Raw genomic sequence first — 14,301 nt, forward strand, 5'->3', positions numbered from 1 at the left:
ACATCCATATATCGACAATTAACCTGAAAGCCACCCTCAGCAAGAAGTCCAAACAGCCATATAAAAGAGCCAACTATGTTGCAACTGCACATTGGACAAAGATTGTACTTTGGAGAAATGTCCTCTTGTTCTGATGAAACAAAAATAGAACTGTTTAGGCAATAATGACCATCGTTATGTTAGGAGGGAAAAAAAGGGGAGACTTGCAAGCGAAAAACAAAACATCCCAACCGGAGCACTGGGTGGCAGCATCATGATGGGGGTGCTTTTATGTGCAGGAGGGGACTGGTGCACTTCACAAAATAGAGGCAACATCAGGAATGGAAAATTATGTGTAATATATTAAGCAACACTGCAAGACATCAGTTCAGGAATTAATGCTTGTTAGCAAATGGTTCTTCCAAATGACAATGAACCCCAAGCATACTTCCAAAGTTGTGGCAAAATGGGCTTAAGCGATCACGATAAACGTTACATCATTCACTCAAAGCATAAAATGTGACATTTCAATACAATTTCAATCCCCGCGTTATTGGATAATATATTATATCGCGCCCAGAGGTCATCAAACCCTGACCCCATCCTATAGAAATGTGTGGCTGAAGAAGTATGCTCATGATGAAAGAGAGAGCAGTACCTTATCTCAAATACTCTCTGTCGAGACTCCAGTAATCTGCAAAGAGCTACTCTATAAGCTAACAGCGATTCCTCACCGTTTCTTCCTCCAGGTCCTTGGGAACTCATGTCACGGCTATAGTATCCTAGCTGCAGAGGGGAATGATGTGCCCCGAATCCAGGCGTGCCAGACAAATTCACCCAATAAGAACGAGCGTAAGGTTAGCATGGAGGCCTACAAACCTGACTCAGTTACACCAGCTCTGTCAGGAGGAATGGGCCAAAATTCACCCAACTTATTGTGGGAAGCTTGTGGAAGGCTACAATTTAACCAATTTAAAGGCAATGCTACCAAATACTAATTGAGTGTATGTAAACTTCTGACCCACTGGGAATGTGATGAAAGAAATAAAAGCTGAAATAAATAATTCTCTCTACTATTATTCTGACATTTCACATTCTTTAAATAAAGTGGTGATCCTAACTGACCTAAGACAGGGAGTTTTTACAAGGATTAAATGTCAGGAATTGTGAAAAACTGAGTTTAAATGTATCTGGCTAAGGTGTATGTAAACGTCCTACTTCAACTGTGTATATACTGGTCTCCATGCAGATGTCGTGTCCATCCGGACAAAAGCCAGTTGAACAAACCACAACGTTTACCCAGACACACACCGCACATGTCCACCATTAGCGTTCAGAGCCCATTGTTACGCCATAAAAGTGCCTGGACTCATTGGTTTTCACTTAATGCATACCGTGTGCTTATTCTAATTGGGAGGAAGTGTCCTGTAGTGACCTGCTAAATCACTGTCATCCTCACATTGTTCCGACACTCTGGCCATGAGGGCCCTCCGCTCATTCATATGCTAATAGCTTCTGCCTTTTCCCTCTCTAATCCAATGTAATGTGTGTGAGTTTAGGCGCTGACATGTCAATCCAAAGGCCACTTGTTTATTTTACTGGCTGTACGTGGCAAATGGTTTCACAAAACAAACAGAATAAAATTAGAGACAATTAAACATATTCAATGTTGTTACATTTTTTGCAAATGGTCCGTTTGATTACCTCAGATTTTAGCAAATAAAACAAACGCAGTATGTTTCCTTCTTTGTGGCTATATACTATTTTATTATTATTATTATTATTATTATTATTATTATTATTATTATTATTATTATTATTATTATTATTATTATTATTATTATTATATAGTGTCTGTCTCCAATACATAGTATTATTATCTAGTATCTGTCTCCAATACATATATTATATAGTATCTGTCTCCAATACATGGTATTATTATCTAGTATCTGTCTCTGATACATAGTATTAGTATATAGTATCTGTCTCCAATACATAGTATTGTTATCTAGTATCTGTCTCCAATACATATTATTATTATATAGTATCTGTCTCCGATACATAGTTATTATCTAGTATCTGTCTCTGATACATAGTATTATTATATATGAGTATCTGTCTCCAATACATAGTATTAGTATCAGTATCGTCTCCAATACATAGTAATTATATCTAGAGTCTGTCTCCAATACATAGTATTGTTACATAGTAATCTGTCTCCGATACATATTATTATATCTAGTATCTGTTCTCCGATACATAGTTATTATCTAGTATCTGTTCTCTGATACAGATATATTATATAGTATCTTCTCTATACAAGTATTATATCTAGTGTCTGTCTCCAATACATAGTATTTATTATCTAGTAATGTCTCCGATACATAGTATTATTATATAGTATCTGTCTCTGATACATGGTATATTATATAGTATTCTGTCTCAATACATAGATTATATCTAGTATCTGTCTCCAATACATAGTATTATTATTCTAGTGTCTGTCTCCAATACATAGTATTGTTACATTAGTATCTGTCTCCGATACATAGTTATTTATTATCTAGTATCTGTCTCCAATACATATATTATTATCTAGTGGTCCTGGTCTCCAATACATAGTATTATTATATAGTATCTGTCTCCGATACATAGTACTATTATCTAGTATCTGTCTCCAATACATAGTATTATATCTAGATTCTGTCTCCCAATAACATAGTAATTATATCTAGTATCTGTCTCTGAACATAGTATTATTTATCTAGTATCTGTCTCTCGATACATAGTTATTAATACTAGTATCTGTCTCCAATACATAGTATTTATTATCTAGTGTCTGTCTCCAATACATATATTATTATATAGTATCTGTCTCCAAACAAGTATTATTATATAGTATCTGTCTCCGATACATAGTATTATTATCTAGTATCTGTCTCCAATACATAGTATTATTATCTAGTGTCTGTCTCCGATACATAGTTATTATATAGTATCTGTCTCCGATACATAGTACTATATCTAGTATCTTCTCCGATACAATAGTTATTACTAGTATCTGTCTCCGATACATAGTATTATTATCTAGTATCTGTCTCTGATACATAGTATTATTATATAGTATCTGTTCTCCAATACATAGTATTATTATATAGTATCTGTCTCCAATACATAGTATTATTATCTAGTATCTGTCTCCAATACATAAGTATTATTATCTAGTATCTGTCTCTGATACATAGTATTATTATCTAATCTGTCTCGATACATTATTCATTATATAGTATCTGTCTCCGATACATAGTATTATTATCTAGTAATCTGTTCTCCAATACATAGTATTATTATCTAGTGTCTGTCTTCCAATACATAGTAATTATTATATAGTATCTGTCTCCAATACATAATATTATTATAAGTATCTGTCTCCAATACATAGTATTATTAATATAGTATCTGTCTCCGATACATAGTATTATTATATAGTATATGTCTCCGATACATAGTACTATTATCTAGTATCTGTCTCCAATACATAGTATTATTATCTAGTATCTGTCTCCGATACATAGTTATTATATAGTATCTGTTCCGATACATGTTATTATATAGTATCTGTCTTCCGATACATAGTTATTTATTATATAGTATCTGTCTCCGATACATAGTATTGTTATCTAGTATCTGTCTCCAATACATAGTATTATTATATAGTATCTGTCTCTGATACATAGTATTATTATATATATCTGTCTCCATATACATAGTATTATTTATAATAGTATCTGTCTCCGATACATAGTATTATTATCTAGTATCTGTCTCCGATACATAGTTTATTATCTAGTATCGTCTCTTGATACATAGTATTATTATATAGTATCTGTTCTCCGATACATAGTATTATTATGAGTATCTGTATTGTCTCCCGATACATAGTTATTATATTAGTATCTGTCTCGATACATAGTTATTATATAGTTCTGTCTCGATACATAGTTATTATTATATAGTATCTGTCTCCATACATAGTAATTATTTATAAGTATCTGTCTCCGATTTACATAGTATTATTATATAGTATCTGTCTCCGATACATAGTATTATTATCTAGTATCTGTCTCCGATACATAGTACTATTATCTAGTATCTGTCTCCGATACATTGTACAGTATATTGATTCTGAATGGTTCTTTTGGTTTGAGGAGATAATGAAAGTTACTCAAAGCGTGGAGAGGTTGTTTCTCCTTCCTCCGCTCGTTTCCTGCTCTATTGATCTGAACGGGTTGTGAAAACTGTTCAACGCTTGTATTATTAAGTGTTCTTTAATGGAGTCGTTCTTTTTAAATCCGGTGCCAAGATAAAGGCTTGTTTGAGTGCGTCCCAAATTGGCACCCTTTTCCCTATTTAGGGCACTACTTTATACCAGAATATACAAAGGGAATAGGGTGCCATGGTTGACATTGTGTGTGTTCTGAACAGCGTGGTAAGAGGCAAAGCAGCAGCAGATTGTTGTTTAAGGAGGGCTGTGGAGAAATAAATAATGTCACACAGCCATTACGACTGTCACACAGCCATTACAACTGTCACACAGCCATTTAAGGAACATAAAAGGGCTTATAACCCTTATGTACCAAGACGTGTAGCCGCCAACTTTACCATACCGCCAACTTTTTGCCCGCCTTCTCTTTATCTGAAAGGGGTCGCTGGTAACAAAGCCTGTACTTTTATTTCCGCCAAGCGACCTAGTCATGATTGTGGTAAAGTTCTGCCTACGGCTTAGTATGAAATGTAGCCGTAATGCTGAGGCGGCATTGACACGCACCACCGCCCTAACTCTCTTGAGGGTTGCTAGGCAGCGCCTGTTACTAGGCTGTTAACATCCCATCATAGCCCAACACATGCACTGTTTTCTAACCACTATTGGATGGATCCATAATGAATTACTGTGGGAATAAATAGCACTGAATGACACACATATTGGAATAAAATAGGTTAATGATGTTGAAGGCAACAAATAGTTTCTTAGGAGTTGTCAATTTATTCATTGTCTTTTGTTTGTAGCGCTCCTGTTAATGTGGAGTATAGACACGCACCTGATTACGCATAGAAACAGGCCCAGGCTACCTGGCCTGCGCTCAAATGTAGGCTTATAGATCTGCCCATTTGGGGATCTGATACTGTTTCTGATTGGCTTAACTCACCATCACTGTGGAACTTCTCAAAGTGTGCTTAAAGCATCAGACAAGCTCAGTAGCCTGAATACAGTTGATTTTATTAAAACAGATAGGATGTGTCTATATAGGAAAAAATACAGGTTACATTTGTTCTTCATAATCTATGGGTTAGAAAGAACAGATAACCAAGATTTTTTTGTTTGTTTGTCGAGGACAGCCCTACACTACTTTGAGACAAGCTTGGGGAATCGTCTTGATAAATTAATCAATGTCAGATTTTTATTTTCACAGAATCTCCGTTTGGGATATTGGTTAGGCTACAATTAGCCTGTGGAAATGTTAGCTAAGTTGAGGTGAGTGCTGCTCATGATCATCTTGTCTCGGTGGGTCATTGATTATCACTGATCAGAACAGTTTGCCCGCATGTTATGTAGCTTAACAAGTGGATTATTTAGCTCTAAAGTCACCTAGTAGCCTATATCTACTCCCTACCAACAGCCTGTCTGATAATCTATGCTATAATGTAGCCTAAATGCTACATGCTATAATGTAACCTAAATGCTACAAGCTATAATGTAGCCTAAATGCTACATGCTATAATGTAGCGTAAATCAAGTGCCTGATCTATCACTGATCAAAAACATTTAGCATGCAGTAATGTAGCCTAAATGCTACATGCAGTAATGTCGCCTAAATTAAGAGTAGGCCTATTATTTTTGCTCGATCGCATATAAGCAACTCCAAAAGCCTTTATGGGGGTTGTGAAATATGAACACAAGACTTTTGAAAATATAAATTGCTATTATTTTCTATTGATTATTATTTTCTATTGATTATATAAGATAACTCCTATATAAGATCCTCCTCTCCACCCTCTCCGAGCTGGGCATCTCCGGCGCGGCCCATGCTTGGATTGCGTCCTACCTGACAGGTCGCTCCTACCAGGTGGCGTGGCGAGAATCTGTCTCCGCACCACGTGCTCTCACCACTGGTGTTCCCCAGGGCTCTGTTCTAGGCCCTCTCCTATTCTCGCTATAACACCAAGTCACTTGGCTCTGTCATATCCTCACATGGTCTCTCCTATCATTGCTATGCAGACGACACACCATTAATCTTCTCCTTTCCCCCCTCTGATGACCAGGTGGTGAATCGCATCTCTGCATGTCTGGCAGACATATCAGTGTGGATGACGGATCACCACCTCAAGCTGAACCTCGGCAAGACGGAGCTGCTCTTCCTCCCGGGGAAGGACTGCCCGTTCCATGATCTCGCCATCACGGTTGACAACTCCATTGTGTCCTCCTCCCAGAGTGCTAAGAACCTTGGCGCGATCCTGGACAACACCCTGTCGTTCTCAACTAACATCAAGGCGGTGACCCGTTCCTGTAGGTTCATGCTCTACAACATTCGCAGAGTACGACCCTGCCTCACGCAGGAAGCGGCGCAGGTCCTAATCCAGGCACTTGTCATCTCCCGTCTGGATTACTGCAAACTCGCTGTTGGCTGGGCTCCCTGCCTGTGCCATTAAACCCCTACAACTCATCCAGAACGCCGCAGCCCGTGTGTGTTTTAACTTTCCCAAGTTCTCTCACGTCACCCCGCTCCTTCCGCCTTCTCCACTGGCTTCCAGTTGAAGCTCGCATCCGTTACAAGACCATGGTGCTTGCCTACGGAGCTGTGAGGGGAACGGCACCTCCGTACCTTCAGCTCTGATCAGCCCTACACCCAAACAAGGGCACTGCGTTCATCCACCTCTGGCCTGCTCGCCTCCCTACCTCTGAGAAGTACAGTTCCCGCCTCAGCCCAGTCAAAAACTGTTCGCTGCTCTGGCACCCCAATGGGGGAACAAACTCCCTCACGACGCCAGGGTCAGCGGAGTCAATCACCACCTTCCGGAGACACCTGAAACCCCACCTCTTTAAGGAATACCTAGGATAGGATAAAGTAATCCTTCTAACCCCCCCCCCCCCTTAAAAGAGTAGATGCATTGTAAAGTGGTTGTTCCATGGATATCATAAGGTGAATGCACCAATTTGTTAAGTCGCTCTGGATAAGAGCGTCTGCTAAATGACTTAAATGTAAATGTAAATGTAAATAACGAAGTGGAGTGAGGTAGGAAAGAGATGAAAACGTGATAAAAAAAAAGTGACTTTTTCAAGCTATCGTACAGAGGATCATCCAGGTAAGATGTTTTCTAAAGCCCAAACCGTCTCCTACAAAACTCTCTAAAAGGAAAAGGCACTTTGTTGTTGTTGTTGTGATGGAACCAGTTCCACACGTTCCGTAGAGCTCAAGTTGTGGGGAAAAAAAACATTATTTTGTTTTTTATTCTGTTATATTCCATTATATTCTTATTATAAAATATTTGTGTGTTGACTTTGAATCAGGGCAGGGGAATTTAAGTGTCTGTCTGTTTATTGAACAAAATAACTATGTTTTTCCATGTGCATGGCAACAGTGTAGAATATTTTATTTATTTGACCTTGTTATTTAACTAGGCAAGTCAGTTAAGAACAAATTCTTATTCACAATGACGGCCTAGGAACAGTGGGTTAACTGCCTTGTTCAGGGGCAGAACGACAGATTTTGTACCTTGTCAGCTCGGTGATTCGATCTTGCAACCTTTCGGTTACTAGTCCAACTCTCTAACCACTAGGCTGCACAGACCATTAAATCATTAAAGAACACATATGCTATATATATATATTGTTTACTTTTGAAAATACCTTTAATTAGTCTTATAATGATTCTTGAATTAATAAAAAAAAAAAAATCCCTTCCTGATGGTGTATTGATGGATTTATAAAAATAGGCACACATCCACATCTGCACACCCCTCCCTCTCGTCACAAGCATGCACATGGGGTGAAGGAAAGGCTTGCGCCGGCAAGAATGTTGTAAAAATGTGCCTGTTTTGAAGGAGGGTCATATAAACATTGTCTTTTTTTGTGGGGGGAGGCGACCTGGCATGAATCCTGTGTGATAAGTGTATTAGAGAAGGAGGCCAGTAGAGTCACTGATCACTTCTGTCTCTTATTACGGGAACTGCATTTGGACCGGAGAAGGACTTCCAAGGCTTTGTTCTATTAAAACTGCTCACCTGATTTCTAGGATTTAGTCTTAAACACATTTAGTTGTTCACCGCAAAAAAAAATGATGTGTATATATAATTTAAAAAATATTGAATATACATTTGAGTTCCTGTGATTACATATTGTTTTAATTACATCAATCTAATAGGAGTGAAATTGCAGTACTTTGTTTCTGACTTTATTCAGGAAACCCAGTTACCTGGTTTGATTAAAAGGGGGACCTTGAAATGTTGGCGTTTTAAATAACCTCGCATCTTTACAACATCTATCCCAGTACGCACAAAACTGGTTGAAATCACCACAGTTTTTCAACCAGTTCCACCCCACTGAGAAGGTATTTCACACGAAAGTTAATTTAAGACAATTTGTCTTATGACTAATATATTATATGATATGTTATCAATCATGATATGTCAAGGTAAATTACTTTGATAATTACCTTTGGTAATATTAATTATTTGTTCTCCATGGCAACAGCACATGGCAAGTTGTTTTTCGTGAAAGGTTTTATTTATTTTGGTTCTATTTGTTTCTCCCACTTCTCTGACAACTTGCTATCAGTCTGCCAGCCAGCTTCTCCCTCTCTCCTGCTTTCCTCCGCATGCCATTCACTGTCTGCATGGTTTGAGCTCTCTGCCTGGCGGTGCCTGTTCACCAGAGGCCTCTATATATATATATATATTTTTTTTTTATGTATGTGAATAAGATGCGTATCATTGGTTTATGTTCAGTATCAAATACTCTCTTCCGCATTCATATGTTTAATATTTTGATAACATTAAAATAAATTACCCACAAGCTCCAGAGTCTTCTTTTGCTGTTACAGTAAGTTACTGTCTGGTTAATATTACTGTCTGGTTAATATTACTGTCTGATTTATATTACTGTCTGGTTAATATTACTGTCTGGTTAATATTACTGTCTTATTTATATTACTGTTGTTCTCGTGTCTCCATCCTCGAAATGGTCCTCTCTTTATTGTCTCGTGTCTTCCATCCTATTCCGTGTCTGTTGCGTTGGTCTCCTCTCTTATCCACTACTTCTTGTTCCTCGTGTCTCAATCCTTTCCATACCTCCTTGGTTCCTCCGTGTTTTGTCCTTTCCACTAGCTTTACTACTCCTTGTTCCTCGTGTCTCCATCCTTTCCACTACTCCTTGTCTCCTCGTTCTCATCTCCTCTCCAGACATCACCTTGTTCTTCGTGTCTCCATCCTTTCCACGACTCCTTGTTTCCCGCTGTTCCACTACTTCTCACTATCTAACTCTTGTTTCGTGTCTCGTACCAATACCTTTCACGACTCCTTGTTCCTGCAGTGTCTTCCATCACTATTCCTACGACTCTGTTCCTCGTGTCTCCATCCTTTCCACGCTCCTTGTTCCTTCGTGGTCTCCCACCTGCTTTCCCATCTACACGTTGTCTCCTCTGTGCCTCCATCCTTTCCACGACTCTTTTCCTCGTGTCTCCTCCTTTTCCACTAGCTGCTTCGGTTCCTCGTGTCTCCATCCTTTCCATCTACTCCCCTTTGTTCGGGTCTCCATTCCTCTTCTCACTACTTCTCCTTGTTCCTCGCCGTAGTTTTCCATCCTTTCCGTACTCCTTGTTCCTCGTGTCTCCATCCTTTCCACTACTCGCCATCTCCTTGTTCTCGGCTCCATCCTTTCACTACTCCTTTGTTCCTCGTGTCTCCATCCTTCCGTGACTCACCCTTGTTCCATCGTGATCTCCATCCTGTTCCCAGTACTCAATCTTGTTCTCGTTACTGCATCTCTTTTCCACTACTTGACTTGTGCCTCCGTGTCTCCGTCCTTTCCACTACCTTGTTCACGGGTTGCTCTGTCCTTTCCACTACTCCTTGTTCCCGTGCCGTGGTGTCTCCATGCCGTCTCCAACGACTCCTTGTTCCTCGTGTCTTATCTGTTTTCACACGATCCTTGTTCCTCGTGTCTCCATCCTTTTCCCACTCTACTTGTTCCTCGTGTCTCCATCCTTTCCACGAATCCATTGGTTCTCGTGTCTCATCACTGTGTCCATCGCACTCCTTGATTATACTCGATGTCTCCACCTTTTCAACGACTCTTTAGTTTCCCTCTGTCTCCATCCTTTTCAATCTTCCTTGTTCACCTCTGATGTCTCCATCCTTTCCACGACTCCTTGTTCCATCGTGTTCCATCCTCCATGACTTTTTTTCTTTTATTGTAACTTCTGGTTTCGTACGTGTACTCCACTTAGTCACTGTTGATCCTGTGTTTTACGTCGTTGTATCTCATTCCTTTTCCCAATACTTGGTTCCTTGTTTCTCTCTGATGTTCCGTCCTTTCCAGCTTCTTGCCAGCTTGTTCCCCTCGTGTCTCCGTCCTTTCCACTTCAATTCAAACTTCCTGTCTTCTCTCGTGTCTCCCATCCTCTTCACTACTCCTGTGTTCTCGTTGTCTCTCTCCCTTTCCCTACCTGTTCCTCGTGTCTCACCTCTTCATACTCTTGTTCCTCTCGTGTCTCATCCTTTCGTGACTGCGGATGACAGTTTCCTAGTTTTCTCCCATCCTTTCCACTACTTCATCCATTGTCCTGGTTGTTGTCACATCCAAGTCTCCGTTTTGGCACCACTATCATTCGTTTTTCCTCGTCAGGTCTCCAAACCTTTCCTTACTTTAGAGTCTTCTCCTTGGTTTATCAGTAAGTCTCTACCTTTTGGGCTCTATCGACATGGAAACTCTGTTCTCTCTAGTGTCGCCATCCTTTATTCCACAGACCATACCACATGTTACATCCTACGATATGTCTAACAATACACTTCTATCACTCTTAAGCTTTTAGTATGATGATAATTACCTAACACGTGCAGCTTCTATCGTACATCCTCAAGAGACTATCTACTTGTTCCTCGTGTCCCATCTTTCCCCGACTCCTGTTCTCGTGTCTCCATCCTTTCCAGAACTTGTTTCCTCGTCGTCACTCAACTTATCCACCTACTTTATCTGTCCTTCGGTCTTCCATCCCTTTCCAACGGAGCTCCTTTGCTTACACTTGTTGTTCCATCCTCTTCTGTCTGCACTATCTAATTGTTCCTCGTGTTCATTCTTTCCGACTCTTGTCTCGTGTCTCATCTTTTCCACGACTCTTGTTCCTGCGTGTTCTACCAATTCTTCCTTAAACGACTCCTCGTGTTCTCCCTGTGCGTGTTCTACAATCCTTTTCATACTACTCTCTTGTACCTCGTGTCTCCTCATCCTTTCACGATGTGTTTCTCCGTGTTGTGAATCTATCATTTCCCCTACTATTCCTTAGTCTCCTTCGTGTCTCCATCCTTTCCCACTACTCCTGGTTCCTCGTGTCTCCAATCCTTTCCCGTGACTCCTTGTTTCGTCGTCTCCATCGTTTCCACTACTCTTGGTGTCTCTGTGTCTCCATCCTTTTCCAACTTTACCTTTGTCTTCCTCGTGTCTTCCGTCCTTTCCACTCTCCTTGTTCCTCGGTCTGCGCTTATAACTCTTATCCACTACTCTCTATGTTCCTCGTGTCTCCATGTTTTCCAACGTGAGCTTAATTTTGTTCTTACGTGTCTCTCCATCCTTTCACGACTCGTTGCTTCTCTAGTTGTTCTCTCATCATCTTCTCTTTAAACTTGTTTCCTCTGTGTTCATACTTTCGCAGTTCCTTGTGGTCCTTCTGTAGGTATCCATTTCCTATTCACTCGACTCCTTGTTCCTTCGTGTTTCTCAAGTTAACTACGGAGTTCTCACTATGTCTCTCGTGTCTCCAGATCCTTACTGCCAATTAGCTCCTTGGGGTTCCCATCGTCGTCTCCTTTCTTTGATCCACAGACTATTTTGCTATCTGCGGAATGTCTCCGGGGATCTCTATCCTATCTAGCCTCCCATACTCCTCTCGCTCGCTCCCGTCGACTTTCTATACACTAGACTTCAATTGTGCCCTTCGTGGGTCCTCCTTATAGCGTAGACTTCCTTGTATCTCTCAACGTGTCCTTCCACGTATATTCACTTCAGCTAGGACCATTGTCTAGCCGTGTTCTCCATCCTTCTCCACTACTTCTCCAATACCGTGATCGATCACCTATCGTGGGTCTAGTCCTAGCGTTTTACCATGGCCTACTTTTATACTGGAGTAGTCATCCTAGTGTTTTCGTCAGTATGATATGTCGGATCCACTTCCACTAGTCTAATATTTGCATCCGGAACGTGTACGCTCTGCCATATCTTTCGCTACTTAAGTTCTCACTGTTTCCTCTACGTGTTCTCCATCTCTTCCAGTATCCAATCTAGTCAGATTCTCTTTATTGCTACGTGATATCTCATCTCTTATCCATACTTATTGACTTTGTCTCTGCGTGTCATCCTTTCCGTCGATCTCCTTGTCTGCTGTGTCTCCATCCTCGTATCCACCCTGGCGGATGTCTGATTCCTTCGATTGTCCTCAATCATTGCACATGACTGTTGAGTCTCTTGTTTTCGTGATCTTCCAGGGTGAATTCTTGCGTACCACAATCATTATAAGGAGCTTGTTCCTCGATTGCCATTCTCCTTTCGTAATACTTATCAGCCCGGCGAATACTTGTTTCTGCGGTTGTTACTCGGTTCCCTTTCCACAGTTGACTCCTCTGACTACAGAACGCGCTGTCACCTGGGCCTAGGCGATGCTATTTGAAAGAGTGTAGTTGCGTAGAAAATGTCTGTCCTCCGGGTTGGCTATAGCAATCTTACGCTACTATTGAGCTCCTCAAAACTGTCCTAATAGCAACATCAGGTAACAGGAAAAGCTGTCGTAATGTGGGAAGCTTTTCATACGTAAAAGGGGTTTCTCTGCATGAGTCTGATATTGCATGTAACTCCCGCAGCGTCTGGACATAGCTATAGTAGATTTCACAATGCGCCTGATCTGGTTGTCCAAAAGATTAGCATTGGAATAGTTGGTGCCAAGCCATGGACTGTTATTTTAGGAGTCTGGACTGGAATCTGCATATCTTCTGGAGTGTAATCGTCCAACGTCGGTTTATTTCTAACATCCTCTGGGTCCCAGTTGGCCGATTGAAACGATCTGATGTTTGGACCGGACGCCAGGAGAAGCTCCTGACCCGAGTATAGGTCCTGAGTGTCAACTGTTAATGTATTGTGTGCATGTGAAAAGTGTAGTGTACCATGTGAGCATGTTTTTCACGGTCTTTGGGCTAGGGCTCTGATTTATATAGTAGTTCTCCAGGTGAAGGGAAATCTAACGCTACAGCATACAATAATCTAAGACTTTCTGTGCATCAACTTGTGGCAACGAGTTTAGGTGCACTAGGTGACCCTTTCTACCTTGTTTATCAGCTCATGAACAATTGCCCGTGCACAAAGCGAGTCCATAGAATGTTTTGTCGAATCAATGTGAAGAACTCTGGACTGACCGCAAGCTGAGCCCTGAACCTCAACCCCATGAACACCTTTGATTAATTGGAACGCTGATTGCGAGCCGGCCTATATCGCGTCTGATGTTCCCAACATTAATTTGAGCCGAACCTACTAGAGGCTCTTGGGCTGGGTAGATGGGTATTACACAGTTCCTTATTGCAGCAATAGTGTTCCATCATCGTTAATCTAGATAGCCTTACCCTGAAGATGTAGAGGCCTGTATGATCTGGTTAATTATTACTGGCAGTCTATAATTTTGGTAATGGGACTATTTCCGCGACTCGAGTTATATGTATACGTCAATACGTGTGTTCCCATATTACGCGCTTTTTATAGCGTCTAATTACTTGTGTGTAGCGGTCAATCTTTATAGGAATTTTAGAACACTTATCGTCTCTTCTAGTTTGATTGTATTGTATTATCTGGTTTGTCTAGAAGTGTTTATTAATAAATTAAGCAAATCTAGCTTTTTACAAAATAATAATTTTGTGAGTCTGGAGATCAATCTTTGAGAATTTAACTTTACTTGCTGGTTATATTACGGTCTGGTTTAAATCATTACTAGTCTGTTTATATTTGGTTATATTACTGTCTGATTTATATTACGTCTGATTTTAATTACTCGTCTGATCTTATAATTACTC

The sequence above is a fragment of the Salvelinus sp. IW2-2015 genome, unplaced genomic scaffold (assembly GCF_002910315.2).
Source record: "Salvelinus sp. IW2-2015 unplaced genomic scaffold, ASM291031v2 Un_scaffold3237, whole genome shotgun sequence".
NCBI classification, from domain to species: Eukaryota; Metazoa; Chordata; class Actinopteri; order Salmoniformes; family Salmonidae; genus Salvelinus; species Salvelinus sp. IW2-2015.